Below are 11,008 nucleotides of genomic sequence, written 5' to 3'. Positions count from 1 at the left end.
AGTGAGGGTTAGGACCATGAATACAGGAATTGAGTGATATCACAATTGGGAGGCACCTTTGCATGTGGTCCACATATTTGATCCCTGGAACTGCATGGTTCCTGGGGCAGTCCTGGGAATGACCCCTCCAGTACCCAAATGAGGATATCGATGAGATCTACCAGGTATGACTCCCCAAAATAGAAAGATGATGAAATACTATGTTATCATTATCATTCCATATGATAAATTGAAATGCTACCCTAAATGTTAGCCTAAATTATTAAAGTTCTCTCCTTAAGGTAGGGAATAGTAAGTATGCATATAAGCACACACACACACACACACAAACACACAAAACACAAGTATACACTCATGTACATACTTCCTCAAGTTGCAACAGAATAATTATTTCCATAACATCATATGATTGGTAGAAAAAAATCACTTAAGTGATTTTGAAAAATAAACACTTTATTTGTTGTATATTTTTATAAAAATTTTATACATAGTCTATTTCTTATGCTTAATGATACCAGAAAACAATTCTCATTTTCATTTGCAAATTTGATCTTAGAGTAATGATCAACTATTTACACTGTAGTTTAACATGGATGTGAAGTGATTTATGAATAACAATATTTTGCTAACATAATCTTTTTTACTGGTGATGTTAAATAGTGGGTATAAACAAATGATGAAGCTATTGAAGATAAGTGAAGGTGAATTGAATTGCAACAACAAAGACTGGGCCATTATCTCAGAAAACATTCCTGTGTTTCCTGGGAAGCAAAGTTTCATTTTATTCTACTAGATAGTGGTTCTTAACTTTTCTGGGGTAAGATTCCTTTGATAACCTCATAAAACTATCAAATGCATTCCCCAGAAAAGTGAACATATTCATATTCACTTTGTGAATAAGAAATTCACAGACTCCCACATTTATCCATTTATCCTAAGGTGCCCTAAGCAGAATTGCCTCCCCTGTGATATGCACTTAAAAATATTAATTAGCTAACATTTAAAGTAAATATTAAACAAAACTTCTAGGGAAAAAAATTTCACTGGAATAAAATTTGTACACAGGAGTGCAACAGAAAGATAATGTGTGATGATGCAGAAGTGTTGTGCTGATAAATGACAATTCAGTGTGGAATAGAAAAGTGATAAAAAAAAAATCCTTAGTACAAGATGGGAAAATGAAAAGGAACAGAGATCTAATGGGAGGGGGTGCAGGAGGGGGGAGTGAATAGAAGAGAACAAAAATCTTACTCAATTATTTTGTAACCTTGTAAAGGACCACCTGATCTTATCAATATATTTGAAATCCTGTCTAAATAAAATAAAGTACTTAGATACTAAATTGGATCTGTTGGGGATTAAAACTTTACCACCTAATTTTACCTCTAGCTGAAATTTTGCTGAGCTTTATGATTTATAGACAAATGATGTCCTTCCTCCCCTCAATGCTGCTTAAGCAGCATGAATTGATACATGGGTTTTTGCAAGTAAATGATAATTTAATGGTAATAGATTATCAAAAATACTGATCATATGTAGTGAGTATTATAGTTTAAATTAATTTACAGATTCTATTGTACCTACTATTGGTTTGGGCTGGAGTGATAGCACAGCAGGTAGGGTGTTTGCCCTGCACGAGGCCGACCAGGTTTCGATTCCTTCACCCCTCTCTGAGACCCCGGCAAGCTACCAATATTATCCTGCTACATGGTAAAGCCAGACAAGCTACCCATGACATATTCAATATGCCAAAAACAGTAACAACGAGTCTCATAATGGAGACATTACTGCCGCTCAAGCAAATCGATGAACAACGGGAGGACAGTGCTACAGTGCTACTATTGGTTTATAAATGACTACTAAATATGAGAAGACAAAAATACATTTATATTAAAGTTAAATGTATCATGAAATTGGTTTTGTGTTTATCTTTGGTTTGGGGCCACACTCAGTGGTTCTCAAGGATTACTATTGACTGCACTCAGGAATTACTACTGGCAGTGCTCAGGGGGACCATATGTGATGCTGGAGATTAATCAGGGTTGGCTGCATGCAAGGCAAAGCATCCTACCTACTGTAATATCTCTCTAGTCCCAAACCCTGTATTTTTTAAAACATATAATTATAATATGTTTATAAAACTCTATCTCAACCTTCAGGGAAACTTCAATACAGTTGAAGAAAAAAATACTTAAAAACACATGAAATGTTAGGAAATTGTAAGAACAAGTATGTAAGACATTAACATAAGAGATGTCAGTTGGAAGTGTCTAATCAGAGGATTTATGATTCTTCTTTAGTGGTGAGCTATAACTCTCTTATGACTTCTTGATAAAGGTTTATTATTGAAGAGAAGCACACTACAAGTAAACATACATTCAATTTTAAGGTTGATCAAATAAATGGAGTCATGGTATATGTTTTGACTACTTGCTTATTTCAACTCTCTATATTTTTGTTCGTGCAGTCCTGAAAAATAAAACTGAAATAGACTGGTAATGTGGAACAGTGCATGACTTTCTTAGCTCTCTTTACTATCCCTACAAGTTGTGATATTGGATCTACCTACATGTCATTGGTGCTGTAGTCCTCTTGCATTTTAGAGTCAGCATTCTAACCTGTGGGTATCAGAACAGCTCTTGGTTGCTCGTGAAATATAGTTCAAAGTTTCCTTATGAATTTTTTCCACCCTATACTTTCCCCAAAATCTTCCTGCAGAGAACAAAATTCCGTGGTTTGAGCTGCAGAGTCCGGCAAGCTACCGAGAGTATCTTGCCCACATGGCAAAGCCTGGCAAGCTACCCGTGACGTATTCGATATGCCAAAAACAGTAACAAGAAGTCTCACAATTTGTTGTGATATGTTACTGGTGCCCGCTCGAGCAAATCGATGAACAACTGGAGGACAGTGCTACAGTGCTACAGAGCTGATTTTTTTAATTTGTGGTGGAGGTGTTTGAGGCACTCACCTGGCAGTGTTCAGTGGTTACTTCTTTTTTTTCTTTTTTTATTAGTGAAACACCATGAGGTACAGTTATAGGCTTACAAATTTTGTGCTTGGGTTTCAGTTATACAATGATCAAGTGCCCATCCCTCCACCAGTGCCCGTCATCCATCACCACGGGTCCCAGCATTGCTGTGAGGACTCTCCCAGGGTGGGAGAAGCATGCTAAAAGTAGTCTATAGACCAAACATGATTGCCACTCAATGCATCTCTTGCAAAACACAGTACCCAAAAGAAGAGAGAGAGAACAAGGGGGAATACTCTACCACAGAGGCAGGATGGGACGGGGGGGATGAAGGTGGGGGGGGTGCTGGGATCAGTGGTTACTTCTGACCCTGTGCTCTGGTGTCACTCCCAGCACAGCTCCGGACCAAGCAGTTCCAGGGTTCAAATCTGGTTCTCCTGTTTGCAAAACATGTGCCCAACCTATTTCTCATAGAAATAAACTATTTCTCATTTCATGGTTTCTTTAATTTCGAGGAAAACTCTGTTTTTAAAATATGATTGTAGATGCAGATAGTATGCTGGAAACCACTTTGTGCTATTTTGATCAGTCTAAAGTTTATTAAAGTATGAATGAGAAATGTGGACTTGGAAAGGAAAGCTATGTAAGAGAAGGAAAAGCCAAAGTATCAGAAGATGACAGATGGCAATTCTCATTAGCATGAAATGAGGAAATTGATGTATATTTTTTGTCACTGATTTTTAAAATAGACCTGATGTCATCAGGTCTGAGCAGTGTTCTCATATATTGATCATACTTATATTTATGTCTGAGTTGTTTAAAATTTATTGCATATTTTTTCTGAAAATTTATTCAAGTTTCTCACTTTTAAGCATATATTTATTAAAATCATCCTTAAACTTGCAACTATATCATATTTCTGTGGTTATCAAAGAGCAAAATGACTAAATTCCAGAAAACATTAATTTTTTTCTTACACATATGAAACTACACAAATGAATAATAATACTAATACAATTAGTTGCTAATAATTTGAAGAATCTTCTAACTAAAATGTATTTATTAAATGTTCTAGACAAGTTAACTGGTTTGGGTTCTAAGAGTTCTAACACTGATAAAAATGGTAATGCCTCCCTAGACAGCCGGTTTTCAACCCCTGAGCTGCGCGGGACAGGCACGGAGGCCCAGCTCTGGGCAACAAAGCTGAACGGCTCCAATTTCAAACAGGTACAGCCCGCCTCCAATGGCCTGGGACCCTTTCTGGGCATGCGCACATAGATCCAGCCCCTAGACAGCCGGTTTTCAACCTCTGAGCTGTGCTGGACGGGCACGGAGGCCCAGCTCTGGGCAACAAAGCTGAACGGCTCCAATTTCAAACAGGTACAGCCCGCCTCCAATGGCCTGGGACCCTTTCTGGGCATGCGCACGTAGATCCAGCCCCTAGACAGCCGGTTTTCAACCTCTGAGCTGTGCGGGACGGGCACGGAGGCCCAGCTCTGGGCAACAAAGCTGAACGGCTCCAATTCCAAACAGGAGACGTTCCCAACTCCTCGCCAGTGCCAGGGACTCTTTTCGGAGCTGCGGCCGCTAACGCGGCCGCAAAATATTTTCCCACTACATATGCCATAGGAACCATTAGCTACCTTCTCAGATGGAAACTTCTCTATTTTAGCTCAGCCACTAGAAACACAGTAGCCAATAACTCATAAGCCTGTCTTAACTCACACTGCATATCAAGCAGAATAGTAACAGTGATCGTGAAGGACTAAACCACACCTCTCACAATGGTAAAGCAACGCAAAAGCCCACCAAACTTTCATATTGAAGAGTCTAGCCCAGATGACACCAACAGTACTGTAGTGTTAGACAACCTCTCTGACAAGGAATTCAGGAGGGAGCTACTTAGGATGCTTAGGGAATTAAAAGAAACAATGGAAAGCAATGCCAATAGAAGACAAGAGGATCTGAAGGAAGAAATGAGGAAAATGCAATCAGAAATATCAGACCTGAAAAATCTCGTAGGCGAATTGAAAAGCTCAGTGGAAGGCCACAGCAGCAGAGTAACAGCTGCTGAGAACAGAATCAGTGAACTCGAAGATGAAGTTCAGAGACTCTCCAGAAAAGAGCAGAAAATGGAAAAGAGACTCACAATTCGGGAACAGATGGCAAGAGAAGATCGTGATGAAGCCAAGAGGGGTAACATAAGAATTATTGGAGTCCCAGAAGTACAGGAAGAAAACCTCGATGAAGAAGAAACTGTCAAAGAAATCATTGCTACAACATTTCCAGAGCTGAAGAAAACTTGTGACCACATTCAGGAGGCCCGAAGGGTACCAACTAGAAGAAATCCGAATAAAAATACCCCAAGACACATTCTGATCAAAATGACCAAAACCTTAGAGAGAGACAAAATTCTGAAAGCAGCAAGATCGAAGAAAGAAATCTCCTACAAAGGAGCATCCTTAAAATTCACAGCTGATTTTTCTGATGAAACCCTCAGGGCCCGAAAACAGTGGTGGGGCATAGTGAAAAAACTCAATGAAATAAATGCCTCTCCAAAAATACTTTACCCAGCGAGACTCTCATTCATAATAGAAGGAACAACACACAGTTTCACAGACAAACAACAGCTCAGGAACTTCATAGACTCAAAACCATGGTTACAAGAACAACTAAATGGGCTACTTTAAGGCAAGAAAGGCCCCTCAAATACACCAAATTTTAACAGAACAATGGGACAAAATCCCATAACAATAATCTCTCTCAATGTCAATGGGCTAAATGCACCAATTAAAAGACATAGAGTGGCAGGATGGATTAGAAAATTGAACCCAACATTCTGCTGCCTGCAAGAAACGCATCTCAATAGTCAAAGCAAACACAGACTCAGAGTCAAAGGCTGGAAAACAATCCTACAGGCAAACAGCTCCCATAAAAAAGGTGGGGTAGCCATCCTTATATCAGACCACATCGATTTCAGAGTGAGGAAGGTCATAAGAGACAGTGAAGGCCATTTCTTATTGATCAAAGGATCTGTACAACAGGAAGAACTTACAATAATAAATGTATATGCACCTAATGAGAGACCAGCAAAGTACTTAAAACAACTACTCATAGATTTGGAAAAAGACATCAATAGCAACACAATACTAGTGGGAGACTTCAACACTGCTTTGTCACCTCTTGATAGATCAACCAGACTCAAGCTTAGCAAGGACATACTTCATTTGAGGGAAACAATGGAAGAAAGGGACTTAGTAGATATATATAGGACACTTCATCCACAAAAAGCTGAATACACATTCTTCTCAAGCGTCCATGGAACATTCTCCAAGATAGACCACATGCTGAGCCACAAAACATGCCTCCATAAAATTAAGAAGATAGAGATTGTATCAACAATCTTCTCAGACCATAATGCGCTGAAATTAGAAGTAAATCACACACAAAAACAGAAAACTAAATCAAACACCTGGAAATTAAACAGTGCACTATTGAACAACGAGTGGATTAGACAGGAAATCAAAGAGGAAATCAAAAGATTCCTAGAAACAAATGAAAATGAGAACACGAGTTACCAAAACTTATGGGACACAGCAAAGGCTGTGTTAAGAGGAAAGTTTATAGTCCTACAAGCATTCCTCAGGAAGGAGCAGCGAACACACATAAGTAACCTAACCTCACAGCTTAAGAGCTTGGAGAAGGACCAAAAAAAAGGAGCACAACCCGAACAGGAGAAAGGAAATAATAAAACTCAGAGCAGAGATTAATGAGATGGAAACCCAAAAAACAATCCGAAAGATCAATGAAACCAAAAGCTGGTTCTTTGAGAAAATTAACAAGATCGATAAGCCGCTAGCAAAACTCACAAAGAAAGGGAGAGAGAAAACCCTAATAAACCAAATCAGAAATGAAAAGGGGGTCATTACAACAGAAACTACAGAAATTCAGAGGATCCTCAGGGAGTACTTTGAGAAGCTTTATGCCACGGAACATCAAAACCTCGAGGAAATGAATAAATTCCTAGACTCCTACAGACTCCCAAGGCTGAACCAAGAAGACCTGGAATACCTGAACAGACCTATCACCATCAAGGAAATTGAACTGGTAATAAAAAGTCTACCCAAGCACAAAAGTCCTGGCCCGGATGGATTCACTAGTGAATTCTTCCAAATCTTTAAAGAGGACTTACTCCCAATGCTCTTTAAGCTTTTCCACGAAATTGAAATATCAAAAACACTTCCAAACAGTTTCTACGAAGCAAATATCACACTGATACCAAAAGCAGACAGAGATACCACAAAGAAAGAGAATTACAGGCCGATATCCCTGATGAACACAGATGCAAAGATCCTCAACAAACTACTAGCAAATAGAATCCAACTACTCATCAAAAAGATCATACACCATGACCAAGTAGGATTCATCCCAGGGATGCAAGGATGGTTTAACATTCGAAAATCAATCAACATAATCCATCATATCAACAAAAGAAAAGATAAAAAGCATATGATTATATCAATAGATGCAGAGAAAGCATTTGACAAGATCCAGCACCCCTTTATGATGAAAACCCTAGCCAAAATGGGTATATAGGGGACCTTCCTCAACATAATTAAAGCCATCTACCACAAGCCTACAGCAAGCATCATCCTCAATGGGGAAAAACTGAGATCCTTCCCTCTAAGATCAGGAACGAGACAGGGATGCCCACTCTCTCCACTTCTCTTCAATATAGTACTGGAAGTACTTGCAATAGCGATTAGGCAAGAAAAAGATATTAAGGGCATTCAGGTAGGAAAGGAAGAAATCAAGCTCTCACTATTCGCAGATGATATGATACTCTACTTAGAGAACCCAATAACCTCCACCAAAAAACTCCTAGAAACAATAGACTCATATAGTAAAGTTGCAGGTTATAAAATCAATACCCAAAAGTCCATGGCTTTCCTATACGAAAACAGTGAGAGAGAAGAAAGCAACATGAAAAAAACAATCCCGTTCACAATTGTGCCCCAGAAAATCAAGTACCTAGGAATCAGCTTAACTAAGGAAGTAAAGGACCTGTACAAAGAAAACTACAAAACGCTACTTCAGGAAAGAAAAGAGGACATGAGGAAATGGAAAGATATCCCCTGCTCATGGGTCGGGAGACTTAACATTGTCAAAATGGCAATACTACCGAAAGCATTGTATAAATTCAATGCAATCCCTATAAGGATACCCATGACATTCTTCAAAGAAATGGAGCAAACACTCCTGAAATTTATATGGAACAATAAGCCCCCACGAATAGCTAAAGCAATTCTTGGGAAAAAGAAAATGGGGGGAATCAACCTCCCTACTTCAAACTGTACTACAAAGCAGTAATAATTAAAACAGCATGGTACTGGAACAAAGGCAGAACTGCAGACCAATGGAACAGGGTTGAATACACTGACATCTCCCCTCAATCATATGATCATCTAATCTTTGATAAAGGTGCAAGTAATGTGAAGTGGAGTAAGGAAAGTCTCTTTAATAAATTATGTTGGCATCATTGGACGGCTACATGCAAAAAAATAGGCTCAGAACTCTGCCTAACACCATGTACAAAAGTAAGATCAAAATGGATTAAAGACCTCAACATCAGACCAGAAACCATAAGGTACATTGAAAATAAAGTTGGCAAAACCCTCCATGATATTGAAGCTAATGGTATCTTCAAAGATGCCACGCCACTGGCCAAGCAAGTGAAAACAGAGATAGATAAATGGGACTATCTTAAACTAAGAAGCTTCTGCACCTCCAAAGAAACAGTGACCAAAATACAAAGACAGTCTACAGAATGGGAAAGGATATTTGCCGAATACACATCTGACAAGGGGTTGATATCCAGGATATGCAAAATACTGGTTAAACTCCACAAGAAGAAAACATCCAACCCCATCCAAAAATGGGGCAATGAAATGAACAGAAACTTTCTCAAAGAAGAAATCCGAATGGCAAAAAAGCACATGAGAAAATGCTCTACATCATTAATCATCAGAGAGATGCAGATCAAAACCACAATGAGATACCATCTCACACCTCAGAGACTGGCCCACATTCAAAAGAACAAAAGCAACCAATGCTGGCGTGGATGTGGCGAGAAAGGAACACTCCTTCACTGTTGGTGGGAATGTCCACTGGTTCAGCCCTTCTGGACAACAGTATGGACGATTCTCAAAAAATTAGAAATTGAGCTCCCATTTGACCCAGCAATACCACTCCTGGGAATATATCCCAGAGAAGCAAAAATGTATAGTCGAAGTGACATCTGCACTTGTTTGTTCATTGCAGCACTCTTTACAATAGCCAGAAACTGGAAGAAACCTGAATGCCCAAGAACAGATGACTGGTTAAAGAAACTTTGGTACATCTACACAATGGAGTACTATGTAGCTGTTAGAAAAGATGAAGTCATGAAATTTACATACAAGTGGTACAATATGGAAAGTATCATGCTAAGCGAAATGAGTCAGAAAGAGAGGGATAGACATAGAATGATTGCATTCATCTGGGGGATATAAAGTAACAAAGTATGAGATTAATACCCAAGAATAGCTGAGATCAGCACCAGGAGGATTACTCCATAACTTAAAGGCCAGCCAGGTATCCTAGAGGAAAGGGCAGTTCAGATAGAGAAGGGAGCACCAAATAAAGGATGTTTGGAGGATCCTCCCAGGAGGGGAGATGCATGTCGAAAGTAGACTATGGACTGAACATGTTTGCCACTCAATGCCTCTTTTGCAGACCCCAACACCCAAACGGAGAGAGAGAACACAGGGGATTGTCCTGCCACAGAGGCAGGGGGGGATGGGGGGATGGGGGTGGGAGGGATATTATCCATGGTGGTGAAAAACGGGCACTGGTGGAGGGATGGGTATCTGATCATTGTATAATTGAAACCCAAGCACAAAAAAAATTGTAAATCTACAACTGTAAAAAAATAAATAAATAAATAAAAATGTTAATGTGAGAAAAAAAATGGTAATGCCTCAGTGACATATGACAACAATGACATATGACAGCAATGACATATGACATATGACAACATATGAAATTTAAGACTAAGATGATGAAAATACTTCAATGCTCTTTTTATTTTATGAAATTCCTGTAAACGTGTTCATTATTCAAAGAATATATTAAAATTATTTAATTTGAAAGTACTTTCTTAGTATATACTTCTTAATTTGATATTAGCAAAAGACTTATTTTTAAAATAAACCAAAAAACTTTATAGTATTCTTTGCACTGCCTATAACTAAGGTCTATCTATCTGTTCAATTCCAAAAGATAATTACAAAATCATGTTTGTTAAGATACCTAAGAAATCTGGAACAAACAACTTGAAATTATTTCAAAAATTATAAAAATAAAATCCAGAACCAAATGTAGAAACGGAAATTATCTATGAGATCTTCTTTTCAAAGCAATACTACTATCAGACAAGTTTTATCTTGCTTTTAGTTTTTCTATACCACATAAAAGTTACTCACAGATAACACATTGTAAATGGAAATTGATAAATATCTAAACTTACTGAATTTCATTTTCAAGCAGAACTTTACTGTAAAAGTAAAAACAGAGTTATTTTCTAAGCAGCTGATAAACCCTTTTGTACGTTTGTGCCTTGAATGTGGTATTTTTGAAAAGGCAAAGCTACTCATTTCTAAAACAGAAGTTTCCCAAACTACTCCCTCCTAAAAATTCTATTCTCTCCTTTAGAAGACATGCCAATATGATTCCAAGTCTTTTACCACTCAGTGGAGTAAAGGAGTGCAATCACAGTGAGAAATATATCTTCCAATTCTTACTTTTTACCTATAGTTACTCCTATTACACATTCAAGCACAGAACCGTGTGAGTCTTTTATGCCCTTATTGGTGAATAACTATTTTGACTATCAGCAAGAATCTGAAATTTGAGTGTGTCTAGCCCTTGACACTGTCCTATATCTTACATAGTGTGTACAGGTAAACTCTGACTCATGTTGTTGGCATGCTGTGAGTTTAA

This window comes from Sorex fumeus, unplaced genomic scaffold (assembly GCF_029834395.1).
Source record: "Sorex fumeus unplaced genomic scaffold, SorFum_2.1 ptg000054l, whole genome shotgun sequence".
Taxonomy (NCBI): domain Eukaryota; kingdom Metazoa; phylum Chordata; class Mammalia; order Eulipotyphla; family Soricidae; genus Sorex; species Sorex fumeus.
Note: the sequence above shows the minus strand (reverse complement) of the source record.